General features: G+C 36.5%; 1 long non-coding RNA gene and 1 other non-coding gene across 2 annotated transcripts; one reads left to right on the top strand and one right to left on the bottom strand.

The window, feature by feature from the left end:
* Positions 1–1,904: 1,904 nt before the first annotated feature.
* LOC146922392 (uncharacterized) lies at positions 1,905–5,142 on the top strand. The gene is made up of 3 exons (XR_015012452.1): positions 1,905–2,036; positions 2,140–4,170; positions 4,671–5,142. It is a non-coding gene; the product is annotated as an uncharacterized LOC146922392 (long non-coding RNA).
* Positions 5,143–15,106: 9,964 nt separating this feature from the next.
* LOC146922391 (small nucleolar RNA R71) lies at positions 15,107–15,212 on the bottom strand. Its single transcript, XR_015013058.1, has one exon. It is a non-coding gene; the product is annotated as a small nucleolar RNA R71 (small nucleolar RNA).
* Positions 15,213–21,371: the final 6,159 nt, after the last annotated feature.

Genomic DNA, 21,371 nt, shown 5'->3' with positions numbered 1-21,371 from the left:
TAAATTCTAAATCTCCTAGTTCAAGGTAACTACCTTGTCATGATGTTCTTTATAAAGTTTGTGTAAAACATTGTATTTTCAAGTTTTACCTTGAACATTATTTAGCAAGTCTTTAATAGTAGAAATAATTCAGCATGAGAAATTTTAGAAAATACCTCATCATCATCACCACCGTGTGACTCTAAATCGGTGCAGAGGATGTTACCATGAGTGTCAAGACTGCCTCTTCATCATTCTCTTACTCTTCATCAAGATTTTCCCATGTAGCCATGAGACTCTTCTTCGCTTTGTTTTTGAACCTTTCCTTATTGGATTTGTAATTATGAAGAACTAGACAATTAGCTTTGAAGTGGCCGGACATCTTGTAGTGAAAGTAGTTCTTTGGTTCTTCCTTATTCTCTCTGAAGATTCAACCTCTAGAGGGAAAATCACCTTTTCCGAGAGCTCGACGTCTCTTCTTCCATAGTTGTTGAACTCTTCTTGTTAGGAAATCCAGTTCGTCATCATTGAAGACCTCAACATCTTCAATAGCTTCCTTTGCAGCTTCATCTTCACTGCGTACCTTTCACCATTTTGCCTTTACATTTTAGCATTATAGACTTGGATTTACGTTTAGCCTCATCATGATTCATTTCCAACTCGTGATTCATCTAGTTTCTAATGAGGGATTGCAATCCCAACTTGTTCAAATCTTTAGCTTCCCGAATGGTTATAAGCTTCCGTCTCCACTTGACCGATAAACTTTTCGAATCTTGTTAACACGATCCTAAGTGGTGTAGCTTTTGTCAAGTACCCGCATGCTAGATACTAGAACTTGAAACCTCGGAGAACATGGTTTCAATATATTTATCTTCCTTCATCTAGAAGGTTTCATACCGATGTACCATCATATTGGCTTTTGCCTATTTGATTTGCCGATTTCCATCATAAGTAGCACAAAAAAGCACCGTAGATACTATTGGGAGTAGATTTGTCGGCAATCTTGTTGAATTCCTTGAATTCCAAAGAACGTTGTAGAATGGTTTTGGCCTTATGATGCTTTTTATATTCCTTCTTACCAACATTTAATCATTTCTTGTTTATTTCTTTACCATCTTTATTCACAACAACAAATTGTGCAAACACAATAAGTTTTACTATTATTATATTGCTTACTACTATTCCGTTTGTGTAAACACAATAATTTTTTGTAAATCTTTGTAATCTTCTAGTTTTAGCCAAGAAAATCTAGGACTATATTGTCTTAGCGTTGTTTTTTGCAATTTGTTGATTATAGTGAAAAATCTCTTGGAAGTTTGAGGGTTCTTGAGTTGCTTTGAATTGTGGAGTGAACTAGGATAATTGTATGTGTTGTTTCTCTTTTCCCTTATCTCTTTAATTCAAGATTTCAATCATCACTATCTAAAGGGAATCCAAATACATAAAAATAAACCAACACAATTCAAACCCTCTCTTTCTTGTGTATTTCTCACCGCCGGTGTGGTCTTAGAAATCATAATCTATTTGGAATATCAATGTCAATCAAATAATTTATGTCATGGACAATGGTGAAGAAATCATTAAATTATCTTCATGCTTATTATCAGTGATAACATGATTTTATATATAAAAAATCCTAAATTATGTTCAACTTGTGTGTAATTATCTTGTGACTATAATTAATGATGAATGACATTTTTTGAAATTTCGCCATCATATTATCAAAAATTTAATTAAAAGATGATTTAAAATGATTACCAAGTTTTTATTTTTTATATTGCCCATCTATTAGGTGTGGTGAAGTGACAAACACAACACCTTGATCTACTTAAGAGACATTTATTATATTATAAATGTAAGGATGTTTTCAACAACTCATTATGTTATTAAAACTTTTAATTGTTTTTAGCACAACACGCGCTTTATTCACTATAAAATTAGTAAATCATATTCAACTTTTTATTTGGAAAGAGATTAAAATATGTCTAATACTCTCACATTTCTTTTTGTTATTATTTTATTGGTTACTCTATTTCTTATTCCAAAGAATGTTGAGGGTGAGCTACTTCTTCTACCTTTTCAATTTTCCTTCTTATGTTTGTAGTTAGTGCATAATTTTATTTTATTTAGTAACACTATTTTACTCAATTTTCATTACAGCGTTTGTAAAATGTGAAACTACCGATGATTGTCCAAAGAGTGATTATGTTCGCCAATATGAGTGTGTTAATAACCGGTGTAGGTTAGCTCGATTACATGAGTTCCAACCTAAAAAGAGTACACCTACACCATGAATGGAAGAATGTGCTCTTAGAGTAGCAATAAATATATGAAATACACCTTATATTAGAATATTTTATAGTTTCTATTTAGTTAATCTCCAGGAACCCAATAATTGTCTTTTTATATTTCTCTTCTTATAATTTCACAATCCTTGCAATTATGACTTTGTACTCAAACATATTGGTAATGAAATGAAACAAAATACTAAATAATATAATAATTAGATTGTTTTCTTCTTTCTTAATTTTGCATTTATTGAATTTGCCCTCCATTTTAGGCATATCGAGATTTTTGTCCAACTCCACCTATCAAGATTGTAACACTTTTAATTTTCCGAACAATTCAAATTATATTTCTAATGATTAGAGAATCCATCGTTAAATTCCTTCTTCTAAGAAGAAATTATTAATTTTAATTATTATAAAATGCTTGCTTAGAAGATATGCAAGATGGAACTCTATTCGTACAACTTATGACACCTTTTAGGGAACGGATTTTTACTTTGGTTGTGGTACGCGATGGGATACTAGAATTGATCGTCAAGTTTTTGGCTGCATTAAAGATCGGGTGGTCTTGAGGGTGGGCGGCAGCCCAGGCACCATTATTTTAAAGGCACCAAGATTATTATTTTTACTTAGTAGTTAGTACTATATAGATATATCTCTTTTTAATTCGGTTTGATTAATTATTTGAAAATATATTTTTAGAAAACATTGATTATAAATGAATCTTTAGCAACAAAAAATGCAAAAAGAAAACTATTGGAATCATTAGAAGGGCACACTTTTATTGTTTTTCCTAGGACGGCAAAATCTTAAGACCAAATTTCGTTGAAGATGTTGTAACACGCCAATTATTGGAGTGTTAAGGGTGAAAATATAATATTTAAGCGAAAAACACCGATAACTTTCCTCAACAAAAATGCGAGAAAAACCAAGTAAAATTTGATTCTTCTTAAGTTTAAAAGGTAATGATAAACGACTATAAAATAAAATATGTAATAAGACTTGAAAAAGCCCTAAAATTTATGAAATACAAAACCACATAAACATATAAAGGGTATAGATAGATAACCTAATACTAAAACAAAAATGCACCATCTAGAAATTCGACTCCCAATACTCCATTCACGGGCCCTATGTCATAAAGAACCCGGGTGAAATCTATGTCGTCTTTCCCCGGTCAATGTCTTTCATTCCGTCTAAGAAGTATCATTTTAGTTAATGATGTACCGATGTCGATTGATTTGTATTTACGGTTTGATTAGACATATTAGCTATCATATAATATAAAGTAGCAAACCGAGTACGTTGTAAGACTTCCCATAGTAGAATATATTTAAGGGCGAGAGTTTTGGTCGGAGCCGCCAAAGCATTATTCCTTTGCAAAGAGTGACCGTAGATGGTTCTATGAGTATATTTATGTTTGATTTATGCAATTATATATTATGAACTCGACCGATTTTTTTTCTTGGTGTTGTTGTAAGTTTGTTTATATTATTTTTTTTAAATCCAATCTATTTCTAAGATACAATTTTCTCATTTATGATTTTTGGCATTTTACATTTTTTTTTTGTGAAGAGATACTAGCATGCAATTCATGGAGAAATGGTAGAACTTGAAGTATGGTTTTGAGAATTTTAGTTGAAACTAATGTTGAAAAAGTTATAGAAAAAGAAGACGAATGCACCGACACTAAATGAATGCAAGAAGTGGAGGCTTTTTTGTTGCAAAAGATGATTTGTGTCCCGCTTATATTGATCATTTATGGACCGATACGGTTCCACAAACATATTCTAGCATTTCAATGTGTCAAATGGGCAAATGAAACCTCGATGATTATATGGTCTTTTGAAAGGCATTTACCGAACCGAGTATTTTTCTACTGCCTTTTATCTCTATTCCAAGGGTAATTTTCACTCTTAAAGTAACTTTTTTGTTGTCACTAATTCTTTTAATTTGTTGTGCATTATTTTTCTACCAAGTGAAGTATTGATTTTGTTTGATTGCGATGTGTTACGATGAGTTAAGTATTGATTGTTTTATGTCATTTTTTTCTATCCCATTACAAATTTTTTAGTAACAATGAGATTGAAAAATTTAAGTTGATTTATTCACAATCGGTACTAATACTTTTAATTTTGTGGGATTGGAATTGATTGAAATTATTGTCTACTTCTTCCGGTCCTACTTATCGAAAAGTTTGATCAACATAGTTAACAAAATTTGATGTATTTGGACAAAATTTAGTACCAAATAGGACTAGAGGTAGTGTTAGTTTTTCGGAAAATTGTTCCATTTGTCTTTTGATTATGGTTTGTTTATACGATGTTTAAGAATTGAATTAGGATGCTTATATGTCCGTACCGTAGTATAATCAAAATCTTTCTTTTTGTCAAACTTTGTTAGGTATCAAATGTCATTTTATACTCTATGAAGTTTGGTAATTTGTTTATGCCACCTATCACCATCTCTGCAAGGATATTGGCACTCAGGAAAATTTGCGAGTTTGATGTTGAATTGTAGCAATTTGCTAATAATGCCTCTTGTATGTAATGTCTATAATCGAGTGTAGTTGCCGATATAGAAGTGGGGTAATGTTTTGATAACATGGATATATCTACTTGAAGAATTAATTAAATTTTCCATTTGTAAGGATAATTAAGAGTTGTATTATAAAGGTTGGGACAAAGATTGTGACATGTTTTAATATGGACATGTCTCTACATTTTCCTTTGTTTATCCGAAGTCAAATTGTGTGATGGTGTTATCTAATCATGTAATAACAACATTTGACATTCAGGCAAAATAGAACTTCAAAAGTATGTACATATCTAACTTACTATCTTTAATTACTTTCCTCTTTGCTTGCTATCTTTAATTACCGTGCTTTACATTGCAAGCTTACTTCGTATACAATTGTGATTGTGTACATTTGTGTTGTTTGAGGTTCTTAATCACATCATGTCTTGATTTAATTTATACACACTATCACACATGTGTTTTAAATTAATCTAAATTTGTTGCATGTATCAAAGTAATTATTGCACACTCATTTGATATTGAGTCTTGAATCACTTTTCAAAATGGATGTATTAAAAATTTAATATTTTTTCATTTTTACTAGTTTGAATTGATTCAAATGGATTCAGTGAAGCATTTGAATGGAATCACTTGAATCAATTCATTTAAATTGTGATACGTATCAAATTGGTCGGATTTAAAACCGACCTTTACATCGTGACCATCCATTCACACACAAAGCTTGCCACTTCCCCTCTATTCAGCTTTGGAAACTAACACCCCTTAATCCCATCATAACACATTCATTCCATAACCTCATTGATTCAAATGGATTCGGTGAAGCATTTGAATGGAATCACTTGAATCGATTCATTTAAATTGTGATACATATCAAATTGGTCGATTTAAAACCGACCTTTACATCGTGACCATCCATTCACACACAAAGCTTGCCACTTCCCCTCTATTCAGTTTTGGAAACTAACACCCCTTAATCCCATCATAACACATTCATTCCATAACCTCTTTATACCACTCAAATCCTTATAGTACTAACATTTCTCATTGATTCGTATCAATGTTCTTTGAATCATATCAATCTTTATCTAGAAACCATAATTCAATTCAAGTCCCTGCTTATGCGAGATTTGAATTGATTCAATTTTCATTTGGAATATGGTTGATTCGATTCATAGTTCTTGATATTCATATCTATCTTCATAGCTTTCAGATTTCCTCTTTTCACATTATTTGAATTGATTCATACTTCATGTGATTCAATTCAAGCTTGTAATTTTGTGGCTAAATTAACTCTTTTCACAAACACACACAAATAATTTTTCTAAGAACTTTGGTAGGTTATGAGGTCTAGATTTTTAGGGTGTTATAGGATATTGTAAGTTAGTTTTACGTAAAGGATTTTGGTGGAGCATCAAGGATTTAAAGGAAAAGAGAGTATTTTTCTTCTCCAAAGATGATTACGGGGAATTCAAGGTTCAAGAGGGATCAAAGTTGAGGCATAGAAAAGATGATTTAACGGAGTAAAAGATCGAAAGGATTGTATGCAAGTTGAGGTTCGAAGATCTTATGGATGTCCCATTTTAAGAGGTCATGCAGATTGGATCTTGTATTATTGCTTATCATAGAACATTAAGAATCCAAGGAATCTTCTTAATCATACAATTGCAAACATTTTTCATCACGGTGCAAGCCCATAAAAGAGACGTATTCTTCTACAAATAGAGGACGTACCTTGGTGAGGACAAAAATGAGAAGCCTCTATAAATCTCAATGTCCTTCTCTCCCTTATCATTTTACTTTCATCAATTTAATTGTGATATATAAATCTATTATATGAATTAATTACTATTTGATTGTGAGTGTTAATTTTATATTAACCTAATCTCAACCTTTTTGATTGAGGTTTATAAACATTCAACACATTCACAATTAAAATTGGAAATTAACTTCTAAGTAATTCATTCATATATCAAGTGTTCAAATTCTTAGATAGTGTATTTTGTTATCAATTGTTTTGGTTTGAGATAGTTTCGTTTTGTGATTTGGATTGTGTATTGATTATTGAATTTCTTATTCGTAGTTGAATTGTTGTTATTACACATTGAGTCTTACCATTTGATTCGTTGGCATAAACCCAATAGTCATAAATTTTTTCAAAAGGTTTTCAAAATTACTTCGCAAACGCCTTAGTCGAAAATAAGCTATTCACCCCCCTCTAGCTTCTTTTTTTTAATCGTAATATAGACTAACAACTACTATGTATTATCCAAAAGGCGCTGCTCAACAGTCCATAGTCCAACACAATGCTAATCCAATAAGGCCCAAATGTTATTATTCACACCCTACTTATGCAAGAGAGGTGTTCTCGCAATAGACATAATTTTAAAATTCCCTTACAATTGTAACGATTTCGTCCCTCTTAACACCTCAAAAGAGCCACCTTTCATAACCGTTTTCGACCAATGACTATCCACCTTCAATGGATATAGGCTTCTTGGGAAACACGTTGTTTCTTTTCTCTAGATGTGTATTGTAATGTGTTTAGTGACATTACTCTTTTTTGAAGTTTGGTATATTGGAGATGATCTTTTGATGAAGTGTTGGCATAATGTGTAGAAGGATGGGAAGACAAGATTGACATATTATTTATTTAATGATAGAAAAGTTAAAGTAAAGATGTTGTGGAGAGAAGATAGAGAAGTCGTAGAGAGAAGTGGTAGTGTAAGAATAATTGAAAGAAGAATAAATGATATATATATGCGGGAGAGGTGTTCTCGCAACGGACATAATTTTAAAATTCCCTTACAATTGTAACGATTTCGTCCCTCTTAACTCCTCAAAAGAGCCACCTTTCATAACTGTTGACCAATGACTATCCACCTTCAATGGATATAGGCTTCTTGGGAAACACGTTGTTTCTTTTCTCTAGATGTGTATTGTAATGTGTTTAGTGACATTAATCTTTTTTGAAGTTTGGTCTATTGGAGATGATCTTTTGATGAAGTGTTGGCATCATGTGTAGAAGGATGGGAAGACAAGGTTGACATATTTATTTAATGATAGAAAAGTTAAAGTAAAGATGTTGTGGAGAGAAGATAGAGAAGTCGTAGAGAGAAGTGGTAGTGTAAGAATAAATGAAAGAAGAATAAGTGATATATATATATATATATATATATATATATATATATATATATATATATATGGGGTTTGCTACAATAGACCCACCCTTTTTATGAAGGTATATTTTAGCAAGATGCACCTTTTCCTTTAAACATAAATACCCATATGTTTGCTTTTTGAGAAAGAGAAAAGGAAAGGACAAAGGTGTAATTCGGTTTTAATCATTAATGTTTTTTTTGTCTATCTTTCATTCTCTCTCTTTCGGTTCCCTTTTGTTCTTCCTCCCTTTTTTGCATTCTCTCACTCTTAATCCTTAGATAATAAAGAATCAAGCATTGAAACATGAAAATGGAGAAGAACCTATGCTCTCAATATTGCTTCATAGCTTCTTTGTTAGAGGCACATACCTTTGTTTAGCTTCAAAGAATTTGGTAAAATTAAGTAGTTTCTTGATCTCATTATTCATTATTCAACAACAATCATCATCACAACACTTACATCCATGGATAACGCTCTCCTAGCAATAACCTAAAACTGTCATTACAACCAAAATCAACAACAACATAGAACTTCCAAGGTCAAAAATGAAGTCCGGTTGAAACCCACCATTGATTATATTTCCTAGAACCACCTTAAAAGCCGTGTGGGATCCTGAAAATCATATTCAAATAAGCACAAAAATTATATTTTGTATTCCTTTCTTACTGTTCTCCTTATTTTCTATTTGAGAGTTTCATTCGGTTTTGAAATTTTTGTTATGGATTCAATTGGGTTTCAATGAATTTTGTTTCTACTTGTGAATTTTGTGATTAGGGACAAAATTGTGTTAAAGGGGAGATGGTGATTAATTTTAAAAAATTCTGAATGGAAGTCCATGAAACTTAGAAGAAGAATAGAAAAAGGGAACTTGAGAGAGAGAGAGAGAGAGAGAGAGAGAGAGAGAGAGAAATAAAAAACATTAATGATTTCACTCAAAAATATCAAAAACATTAATGATTAAAACTGAATTACACTTTTGTCATTTCCTTTTCCTCTTTCTCAAAATGCTAAACTACGGGTATTTATGTCTAAAGAAAAAGGTGCACCGATGACGGGTCATCTTACATTATTCTTAGCATGTTTTTCGGTCATTTTCAATAGATTTTACCTGACAAAGAAAACGAAGGAGTATTAGAGAAATTGCCTATGATTTCGGGATATTTGTAATGTTTTCTAAATTTGAGTCTCGTAATTCTATTATTCCCGAAACATAGCAATTTTAGGGTGTTTTTGATGTAATTCATGAAGAAATCATGCAAATCGGTAAAGCAAGAACATCCGAAGATTAGTGAAGACCTTGGGAAGATCAAGAATAAAGATTCAAGAGGCCTTAAAAGACTTTACGAGAGGGAGGAATTTTGTTCCCAGTGTCCCATGACAACTTATATTTAAACAAACACCCAAAACAACGGGAAAACAGAGAAAAAGGGTCGTAATGCACTCACATGCGTCTAGGGCACATTCCATGCGTGAGTTTCACACTTACATGCGTCTAGGGAATGAAGTGTGCGCCCCGAGCACCGAAAAAGTGTGGGGCAAAAACGTCTTTTCCTGCTTTTTTGTGGGTAAAACCCGCGTTTTTAGCCCAAACCCAGGTGGAAACTCTCCTTATAAATACCGCCTTCCTCATTCACAATTTCTCATTCAAAACTAGAGCGATTCAAGAGGAAGGCGATTCTAGGAGCTTCGGGAGCAGTTTTCATATCTTCTCCTTGTTTTTTTGGTGTATGTTTTTATCTTTTAGTAATTTGTCTTTAGTTACCATACGTAGCTAAATCTTATTAGGTCATGGTTCTATGATAAACCTCGGTTTATCTTGTTGAACAATTATTTTATTTAAAGTCGTTTATTTAGTTATTTTATGTTTGTTGTTTAGTATTTTAGGTTAGATTTATTTGTATTCTACTGAATCTTTAGTTTAGTCACTTAGGTTGTGACATGGCCTAATATTGATGCTTATATCTTGATATTTATATTTATCTTTCTAGGAAATAGTTAATTAGTAACTAGACGAAAGATACCGAAAGCAAGTTGACCAAAGTAATAGGTACTTAGGAGGTGACATTACTAATATTGAGTAAAAGTTGTTGAACCTAGGATTTAACTAGATGCTAATTAAGAAAACAAGTATTGCATGATTTAAACTGAACCTAGTAGAACCATTCTTCTTGACCGTTGCCAAGGTAGACGTTGATAGGGCTTCCCGTTTATAGAACTACCAAGAGGAAGAGTGTGTTATGGGATACCTAAGATTCATAGATGGGAAGACCCTTTAGGAATACCGACCTTCATTGCCTTTGAAAATTTAGGAAAGCCAAGTTAAGTTTGTGTTTCAGTTACCTTTGAGGGAGTAAGACCCAACACATAAGGAACACCGTGTGACCGGTAGGTGAAACTCAACATTGAAGGGATAAACCGAAATCAACCGAGAGAGTAAGACCCCACACGTAAAGATCACCATGCGATCGGGAGATGCAACCCGACGAACCGATTAGGGTAGAACGTGTCAACGGTCTCATCACTTAGATAGTCTACTTAAAATAACTAAACACGACATGAATGTTATTTGATTCCAACAAATGAATAGGGGGATTTGAAGAATCTTACTTTTACGCAACCAAAATAGGTAACTTGCTCTGTTGCAAAAAGATAAAAATTGCAATCTCTTTTCCCTCAACTCTTTTATTTAATTTTGTTAAACCAAATAAGTAACGCGAATTGTTTGGACGAAACTACAATCCCTGTGGATACGATATTCTACTTACACTTCCTTACTTGGTAAACGATTAGGTACACTTGCTTAATTCGACCATAATGCACCTTGCTAAAATAGACGTTCATGAAAATGACTCGGATATATTGTAGCATACCCCTATATATATAAGAAGAAGAAAAAATGAACGTTAGTGAATTAGCGGCAGATCTAAAATTGAAATCTTGCACCTAGGATTTGTTTGGGCTTTGATCCGTTGCAAATGGCCTTCTTTTTTACCGGTGTTGTTTGTGTCGATAAAATCCGCCGCATAATATAAATATCAAATTTTTCTAGCCTACAATTAGCTTCGGCTGGTGTCTACCGAAAATGTCAAAATTCAAATGCGGCGCCCCGTAATTTCCATGGGTCCCGCTCCTCTCGCAAATGACCTTTTTTATTTTTTGTTGGTGTTGTTTGCATCCGTAACATCTCGGACGACTTTAAGCATTGTCGACCGACCCTACAAACCAACACGAGTCTTTTCGGCGTGTTTTGTCCTCACTTGCACGCTTACCGGAAACTTCCCGGCAGGTCACCCATCCCAAAATTGCTCCAACTCAAGCACGCTTAACTATGGAGTTCTTATGGAATGAGCTACCAAAAAGAAGATGCATCTTGTTGATATAGGCGGTACCAAACAATTTTTATAAGCATTCCTTCAACCATGTAGTCCCATACCTACACGGCCTTAGGATCCCTCTCATTCCGATGTGATTTGGTTCCTCTAGAAACTGTCGGGAGCCACTCATTGTCGTGCCTTGTGCACCGGCGCCCACTCCCCGTCCTCATTAGCCGTGGGTGTTACATGCCCACCGGCTTCGCTCGTTCGTCCCCGAACCACACCGTACCGGGGAGAGGTCTGCTCTGATACCATTTGTAACATCTCGGACGACTTTAAGCATTGTCGACCGACCCTACAAACCAACACGAGTCTTTTCGGCGTGTTTTGTCCTCACTTGCACGCTTACGGAAACTTCCCGGCAGGTCACCCATCCCAAAATTGCTCCAACTCAAGCACGCTTAACTATGGAGTTCTTATGGAATGAGCTACCAAAAAGAAGATGCATCTTGTTGATATAGGCAGTACCAAACAATTTTTATAAGCATTCCTTCAACCATGTAGTCCCATACCTACACGGCCTTAGGATCCCTCTCATTCCGATGTGATTCGGTTCCTCTAGAAACCGCTGTCGGGAGCCGCTCATTGTTGTGCCTTGTGCACCGTCGACCACTCCCCCGTCCTCGTCGGTCGTGGGTGTTACATGATATATATGTCGATAAGTTGTGGCTCGGGCAAGCTTCGGACTATGTCCGGATAGGTCAGCCGTCGGGGAACCTTCATGACGATTCGTACATATGTATATATGCGAGATAATATAATAATAAATAATCCGTGGAGTTATGGTGATTAGCCTTAGATTGGAGTTTCACCGGATAGCAAGTGGGATGGTGACCGGGGTTACTCCACTCGGGATCCATTCCGTAAAATGAACCAAGATAATAATTGTTTGTTCCACGCTAACCTTCTAACATTAATATGAAAACCAAATACGAACATGCTTATGTTTAAGATCGGTACTTATGATAGAGCACATATAACGATCCTAGTTTTCCCCTCGATCGTTCAATTATGTAGAACATAACAGTATAAACCCAAACAAGCCGAGTATAGACGGATGGCGATCATAGGTTTCCCCGAGATTGCCTACACCTAGGATAGGTGGAACTCACCGAGACATCCTGTCTCATCCCAATCCATTTTATTTATTTTCGGATCGGCAGATTGGTCGTATCAAGAGGAGGCAAATATGCGCAGTTGAATGGATTATCGTCAAAAGCTTGTTTCATACCGTAAGAAAATATTTTATGTATTCGGATACTTATCGAAATATGTATTTGGCGAGTTGATATTTTTATCGGATGTACGAACTTGTATTGATGTATATATTCATTTGGCCGAAATTATGTTGTAATTTTAATGTATCCAAGGTACTAAGTTAATGCACATGCTAAATATTCTAGATAAATTTAGTATGGGTGTTACGAACGTCGAGACCATAATCCGTCGCAAAATTAAAAATTCAAATTCTGTTCCGCCTACATTTAGCGTCGGTTTATTTTCCGCCGTAAATGCCACTTTTCCGCCACAAATGTTTGTTTTTGTTTTTTAAACATAAATGCATTTGTGTGGGGTTTATTCCGCCGTAAATGCATATATTACCACACCAAATTTGAGTGTGGCTCAAATCCGCCGCAAATGCTTCCCGCTAAAACAATGAATGCTTATAGTGACATTGGTGTGCTCATGAACTTGTGAGTGGTAATGGTGATAGGAGATTGGGTGAGGATTTCGGAATTTGAGATTTTGGCTAGGCAAGCGTTGGGGTAATTTCTTTATCTGGGTGCTTATAATTTGTTGTGTGGCTTTTCTTTAATAGCCACTGATAAAATTTGGTCCATGGTGTGGAAGTTGGAAGTTTCGAGAGAGTGTTTCTGTTTTGTTTAGCAAATTATGCATTGGAGGCTGCCAACAAGATGATTAATGATGACATTCGTCATTACGTAATATTAGGGACTTATTGTGACATTTTGATAGAGTTCTTATGCAATTTCTACCGTTCGAGTGCAAAAAGCTTAAATGTTGAAGTTCGTTCGAAGGAAATCGCGCCACGCCAATTTCAAGCCGTGCCGCGATTTTTGAAGCAAAAATACACACTTCTGTAAAGAGGAAATCGCGGCACGCCAATTAACAAGGCGCGGCGCGATTTTGATGGGTCGTGCCCATGACTTCTATAAATACCGCACTCAATCCGAAGAACAAGGGTTACGATTTTGGAGAGAAAAGTGCGATTTTGAGACATCGTAGACGGCTAGAAGGGCGATTTCTTCAACCTTTTACCAATTCATGTATGTTTTAATTATTTCATTGATTATGCTATTTGTAAACTCAATTATGAGTAGCTAAATCTCTTAGAGATTAGATCCGAGATGAATCTTTGTAACCCTAATTGACACATGTTGTTGTGAAACTCTATTTTGTTTATGAATTCAATTCTAGTTTATTCAATTCAATTGTTCTTAATGCTTTTTATATCTTGATCACATATAACTTGATTTTGTGAGAACGAATGACCACCGACCATGGCTTTCGACTTAGACCTAATTGAATTGTTCTAATAAACGGGGTTAGTCTAGGAATAGATAATCGTTTGTTAGTGATAATAGGTTAACGTTCGGTAAAACCTTCAAGAATTATTAGACCACCTAAGGAATTAGGGGCTGTAGTTTAAGAAGAGGGTCCTAACTCAAGGGATTGATTAGGGCTAATTTGTTAATCATCGTAAACTAGAAGAGGGTTCATAACAAATAGGTGCGGTAGACCAATTAGGGGAACTTAGAGGATTCGACGGATCGATCTCATCTTTCTCTCATATTTTCTTAATCAAATCTTTATTCTCTTTTATTTGATTTCATAAAATCAAACCAAATCTTCGCCTAGTGGCAAACTAAAAATAAACTTTACACATCCTAATTATATAACGAAATTGAATTATTGAAGTTAAAAACAAATTCTCGTGGGATCGATATTTTTACTACTTCGATAGTATTTGGTGCACTTGCCCGAGAGATCTATCAAGTTTTTGGCGCCGTTGCCGGACTCGTTGAATTATTTCAACAAGGCAATTACGTTATAATTTAGGGTTTTTGCAATTTACTTTTCTCGTTTTTTTATTTTTATTTTTCGTTTTCATATTCACTTGATTATTTTGCGTTGTGCGGTGCTACTAAGGTATTTTGCGCTGTTTATGCGAGGTAAACGAGCTCGACGACCTAGAGTACGATCCGGAAATTGAAAGAACTGCTAGAGCACTTCGGAAAGCTGTCCGGTCGCAAAGGTTAGCTCGGTCCGTTCCACCGGGTGTTCGAGAACAAATACGGAACAACTCTCAAGTGAATCCGAAACAGTCTCTTCTCCTAAATCCGCAACTATGGAAGGAGAAGGAGTTGTACCACCGAGACCTAAGCTAGGAGACTACGGGTTAGCCACTCATCGCGGTCAATCGACCCACACTTTTCAACCAAACCTAACCCCGTAGCCTTCGACATCAAGACAAGCGTCCTCAACGGCTTTGAGGGACGAAGCAATTCGATGGGACCGAAGCTATGAGTCCTCATGAACACTTGAGCCGCTTTGCCGAAACCTCGCGAGTTTTGTGTGCAACCCGCCACCGTGACCGAAGCACAAAAGAAGCTAAGGCTATTTCCTTTCACCTTGACGGGAAGAGCAAAAGATTGGTTGCTAACAATACCGAACGGACCGTCCAAACATGGGAAGAGTTAGAGCTGAAGTTTTTGGAGAAATATTTTCCTATGTCTAAATATTGGGAAAAGAAGATGGAGATCTCTAACTTCAAGCAAGGAGAAGGTGAATCATTGTATGATGCTTGGGAGCGATTCAATTTGCTTCTCAAGAGATGCCCTAATCATGAGTTCACCGAGAAGCAATACCTCCAAATCTTCACTCGAGGGGTAACACCAAACACTCGAATGTTCTTAGATGCTTCCGCGGGAGGTAGTCTCAAGAGCAAAACTGATCATGAAGTTCAAGCTCTAATTGAAAACATGGCTGGCAATGAGTATCGTGATCAAGCTAAAAAGAAAGAAAGAGGAGTGTTTGGGGTGAGTGAACAACCGCTATCCTTGCTAACCAAGCAGCTATGAATAAACAAATCGAAGCTCTAACTAAGGAGTTTCAAGGCTTCACTTTGGCTCATAAGCAACAACAAGTAGCTGCAATCCATCAAGTGTGACTTATGTGGTGAAGAACATCCCAACGGTGAATGTGTTCCGGAAGGATCAAATGAAGAAGCTAACTTCATGGGAGGTTATCAAAGGCAGTAATCAATACTACAATTCAGGCATCAACAAGCATCCCAATCTAAGCTACTCAAATAACAATGCTTTGAACTCTCGGATGCTCACTCCTCCTCAACAACAACAAAGGAAGCCATCAGCTCTTGAGGAAACTATGATGAACTTCATGAAGATGACTCAAGGCAACTTTGAAGAGATGAAGAAGAGTCAAGAAGCTGAAAGAAAGAACAATGAAGCTTCTAGGAAGATGCTTGAAACTCAACTCGGGGCAATTGGCTAAGCGGTTGGCTGAACAAAACAAAGGCGGATTCTCGAGTAACACTAAAGATAACCCTAAGAATGAGTCTTGTAATGCTATTGAATTGAGGAGCAAAAAGGTTTTGACACCTTTAGTTCCAAAAGCTCCAAAGAAAGTTGATGAAGTAGTTGAGGTAGAGGAGAATGATGTAGTTGAAAAAAATGATGAGGGTGTAGTTGAAAAAGAAAAAAATGATGAGGGTGTAGTTGAAAACGAAAGGAAGAAAAAAATAGAGGGAGAAAAAAGTGAGAAGTTAATTGATGAAGATTCAATCTTGAGGAAGTCGAAGAGTCAAATTTTGAAAGATGGAGATAAACCACAAATTGTTCCATCATATGTGAAGCTTCCATACCCTCACCTTTCAAAGAAGAAAGAAAAGGATGAAGGCCAATTCAAGAAGTTCATGCAACTTTTCTCACAACTTCAGGTGAATATTCCTTTCGGTGAAGCCCTTGATCAAATGCCGTTATATGCTAAGTTCATGAAAGACTTGTTGACTAAACGAAGGAAGCCTAAGGATGATGAGAACATTGCACTTTACGAGAATTGTAGTGCTATTCTTCAAAAGAAGCTACCACCTAAGCCGAAGGATCCTGGTGCTTTTACTATCCCTTGTTCAATTGGACCGGTAGACATTGGTAGAGCTTTATGTGATTTGGGAGCAAGTATAAATGCGATGCCACTCTCAATGATGAAGAAGCTTAAGTGTGGGGAACCAAAACCAACAAGAATGACCATTACTTTAGTGATCGGTCGATCTCTTATCCCTTCGGTATACTTGAAGATGTACTAGTCAAGGTTAATGACTTGGTGTTTCCAAGCGGATTTTGTGATCTTAGATATGGCTGAAGATGAGGATATGCCACTCATTCTAGGAAGACCTTTCCTTGCAACTGGCCGTGCTTTGATTGACATTGAGAAAGGAGAGCTAATGTTGAGATTTCATAAGGAGCAAGTAGTGTTTAATATATTTGAGGCCATGAAGCACAAAGATGAAAATCCCAAGTGTTACCGGATTGACATTGTTGAAGAAATAGTTAAAGATGACTCTTGTGAACATCAACCAACACACCCTCTTGAACGTGCAATTGTGAATTCTATAGCAAAAGGTGAAGATGATGAAGATCTTGAAGTAAGTGATTGTGTGAAGCAACTAGCAGCAAGCAAGCAAGAGTTGGGTCCGGTAAAAATAGAAGAATTAATGGGTAAGCACTCTATGGATGCTCCTATTTTGAGTGGAGAAGGAGAGAAAAATCCAGAATTAAAAGAACTCCCTTCTCACTTGAAATATGTTTTTCTCACTAAGGATGCCTCTAAACCGGTAATCATCAAGAATACCTTGACACCTTTGGAAGAAGAAAAATTAATGAGGGTGTTAAGAGACAATCAAGGAGCTTTGGGGTGGAACATTTACGATTTGAAGGGTATTAGTCCGGCTTATTGCATGCATAAAATACACATGGAGGCTGAATACAAACCGGTAGTTCAACCTCAAAGGAGACTTAACCCAACAATGAAGGAAGTGGTGAAGAAAGAGGTGCTGAAGTTACTAGATGCAGTGTATGATCTACCCTATCTCGGATAGCTCATGGGTGAGTCCAGTTCATGTGGTACCCAAGAAAGGAGGAATGACGGTGGTAGCAAATGAAAAAAATGAATTGATACCTACCCGCACCGTCCTTGGTTGGAGAATGTGTATAGACTACGGAGGTTGAATACCGCAACAAGAAAGGACCACTTTCCATTACCATTCATGGATCAAATGATTGAGAGATTAGCCGGCCAAGCCTTTTATTGCTTCTTGGATGGGTATTCGGGGTATAATCAAATTGCGGTGGCTCAGGAAGATCAAGAAAAGACTGCCTTCACTTGTCCATTTGGAGTGTTTGCTTATCGAAGGATGCCCTTTGGGCTGTGTAATGCGCCGGCAACCTTTCAAAGGTGCATGCTTTCCATCTTCTCTCGATATGATAGAGAAGAACATTGAGGTATTTATGGACGACTTTTCCGTTTTTGGTAAGTCTTTTGATCAATGCTTGTTCCATTTAAATGCCGTACTTAAAAGATGCACCGAAACTAACCTTGTTTTGAATTGGGAAAAATGTCATTTTATGGTAAGCCTGAAGGTATAGTTTTGGGGCATAAAATAAGTGCTAAAGGCATTGAGGTAGACCAAGCCAAGATAGAGGTTATAGAGAAACTTCCTCCACCCATCAATGTTAAAGGAGTGAGGAGTTTCTTGGGGCATGCCGGTTTCTATCGGCGGTTCATAAAAGACTTTTCTAAAATTTCCAAACCCCTCTGTAACCTCTTAGTCAAAGAAAATGAGTTTAATTTTGATTCTGAATGTCTAAATGCTTTTTCTTTGATTAAAAACAAGTTGGTGACTGCACCAATAATCATTGCACCCGATTGGAATTTACCTTTTGAACTTATGTGTGATGCAAGTGATTATGATGTTGGTGCGTCCTAGCCAACGCAAGAACAAATTTTTTCATGCAATTTACTATGCAAGCAAGGTTTTAAATGAAAATCAAGTTAACTATTCCACAACCGAAAAGGAGTTGCTTGCGGTAATCTTTGCATTGGAAAAATTTCGTTCTTATCTAATAGGCTCCAAAGTCATTGTTTTTACGGATCATGCAGCTCTCAAATATCTCTTAACTAAAGGGGATTCAAAGCCTCGGCTGTTGAGGTGGATCCTATTATTGCAAGAATTTGATCTTGAAATTCGTGACAAGAAGGGAGTCGAGAACGTGGTAGCCGACCACCTCTCAAGGCTGGAGAATGATGAGGTAACAAATAAGGAGAAGGCCATCAAGGCCGAGTTCCCCGATGAACAATTGTTTGCTATTGGAGAAAGACCTTGGTTTGCCGACATGGCAAACTTTAAGGCCGGCAACATAGTTCCCGATGATTTGACCTACCCTCGGAGGAAAAAGTTCTTCAAAGATGCAAACCACTACTTGTGGGATGACCCATATCTGTTTAAGGTAGGTACCGACGGTTTGATTAGACGTTGTGTTGCGGGTGAGGAAGCACATAGTATCATGTGGCACCGCCATAGCTCGGCTTATGGAGGCCACCACGGTGGAGAAAGAACAGTACCGCAAAAATTTTGCAAAGTGGATTCTCAGTGGCCCACCCTTTTCAAAGATTGCCACGACTTTGTCACAAGATGTGACGGATGCCAAAGGACGGGTAACATATCAAAGAGGAATGAAATGCCCCTAAAAGGAATCATTGAAGTTGAACCATTTGATTGTTGGGGTATTGATTTTATGGGACCATTCCCTTCCTCTTACTCTTATCTCCATATTCTAGTCTGTGTTGATTATGTCACAAAGTGGGTTGAAGCGATACCATGTGTTGCTAATGATGCCAAAACGGTTGTCAACTTCCTTCAAAAGAATATTTTCACTAGGTTTGGAACCCCTAGAGTATTGATCGGTGATGGGGGGAAGCATTTTTGCAATAATTTTCTTGAAAATGTGCTCAAAAAGTATAACATTAAGCACAAAGTTGCAACTCCCTATCACCCACAAACTAGTGGTCAAGGAGGTTTCAAACCGACAACAAAGCAGTTACGGAGAAGACGGTTGCGTCAAATAGGAAAGATTGGTCTAGGAAATTAGATGACGCCTTGTGGGCATATAGGACAGCCTTTAAGACCCATCTTGGGTTCTCACCCTATCGGTTAGTATATGGGAAGGCATGTCATCTTCCGGTCGAGCTAGAACATAAAGCTTATTGGGCCATTAAGGCCTTAAATTTTGATCAAGTAGCCGCCGGTAAGAAAAGAATTTTGAAACTTAATGAACTTGAGGAGATGAGGCTTAGAGCGTATGAAAATGCGCTCATCTATAAAGCCGGGACAAAAAGGTATCATGACAAAAACTTAGTGCCTAGGGATATTAACTGTGGACAGCTAGTTTTGTTGTATAACTCCGGAGTTGAAGCCGTTTCTGGGAAGCTCAAATCAAAATGGTCCGGACCATTCTTGGTCAAAAGTGTGTCACCATATGGAGCTGTTGAACTAGTGACACCTGAAGGAGATCGAAGTTTCAAAGTAAATGGACAAAGAGTGAAACCATACCTAGGTGGTGACCTACCAAAAGGAAGGGTGGCACTCATTACGAAGGACCTCTCGAGAATCCTTAGCGATCAAGCTAGTGACGATAAAGAAGCGCCGGGTGGGAGGCAACCCACTACATGTTATTTTCGGTAATTTTTCTTTTGGTGTATTTTCTTTTTATTTTCTTTTTAATGTCGAAGTCCATTGAACTTATTTCCCTATTGTAATTGCTCCCGCACTTGTTTATTATTAATGAATTTGTTTTGTTTCATGTGACCTATTCCGGTTTAGTAACGGTTGTTTGATGAAACGGTATTCCAAAAGTTCTAAAGGAGGGGTGACTTGATTCAAAGGCGAAGTGTACGGCGTTGCTAGGTAGTCACATACTCCCGTAAATCTCACCATAAGGTTCATTGCCAAATCTTGTTTTTCAATTTACTTATATTTAGATTAGTTTTCCATGCGACTACATTTCTAGAACTTGCATTGTTTCTCTATTATTGATTGGTCTCTCGTCAATTACACACCGAGGCAAAAGTGCTTGGTCTGTGAGCCTTTTTGAAGCCTACCCCGTTTTAATTTGTTGAATTTATCCTTTCTTAACCAATTGTGAGCCGGTAGGATTAGAACTTTTTGTTCGGTGACAAACTACATTACAAGCCTAGAGACTTTAGGACTTGTCCCTTAATGAATTTCTGAGTTAAGGCATTGTAGAATGTTGCTAAAGATTAAGTTTGGGGTTGCTATTGGAATTTGCAACCAACTAAGTTTGGGGTGGGGGTACTAGAGAATAAGAGAACAAAAATATGAAATTGACATGCAAAATACACACAAAAATGGTGTATCAAAAAAAAAAAAAAAGAGAAATTGAATGATGAAAAAGGGACAAAACATTGAAAATCCGAGTAACTTCAAACTCGATTGTCCACTAAATGTTAAAAATGTTCTCTAGTACCTTTGCATTGATTGTATTTCCACAAGGTGAATGAATGAAGGATTGAATTTTGTGCTTTAACTTCCGTAGGAATGCCTAACTCAAATTTTGTGTAGCCTACTTATCCAAATATATCCCACCTTTCACCTAAGCCCCGTTATAACCCTAAAGACCTCAAAAGTGTGTAATGATATTGACTTTGATTGATGTTTAGAAACTTTTCAAGCGTATGGTAATATGTAGACTGCATGTCGGACCGAGTAGAACCCTATTTCATATTGATGCGTGGAGTTGTGAACCGGTGGATGCGAACAAGTCAAACTAGCTCATCTTTAGCTAGAAGGAGAATGAACTTTTGGGTACTATCGTTTTGTCGAGTAACCTGTTATTTTCTTGTCGTTTGTCACTGTTGCAAGCAAATTCCTTGAGGACAAGGAATGGTTTAAGTTTGGGGTTGTGATGACATTCGT

This window comes from Medicago sativa, chromosome 5 (genome assembly GCF_051527215.1).
Source record: "Medicago sativa cultivar Bolivia chromosome 5, Bolivia_mono, whole genome shotgun sequence".
Lineage (NCBI taxonomy): Eukaryota > Viridiplantae > Streptophyta > Magnoliopsida > Fabales > Fabaceae > Medicago > Medicago sativa.
This window is presented reverse-complemented; position numbering and strand designations above follow the sequence as displayed.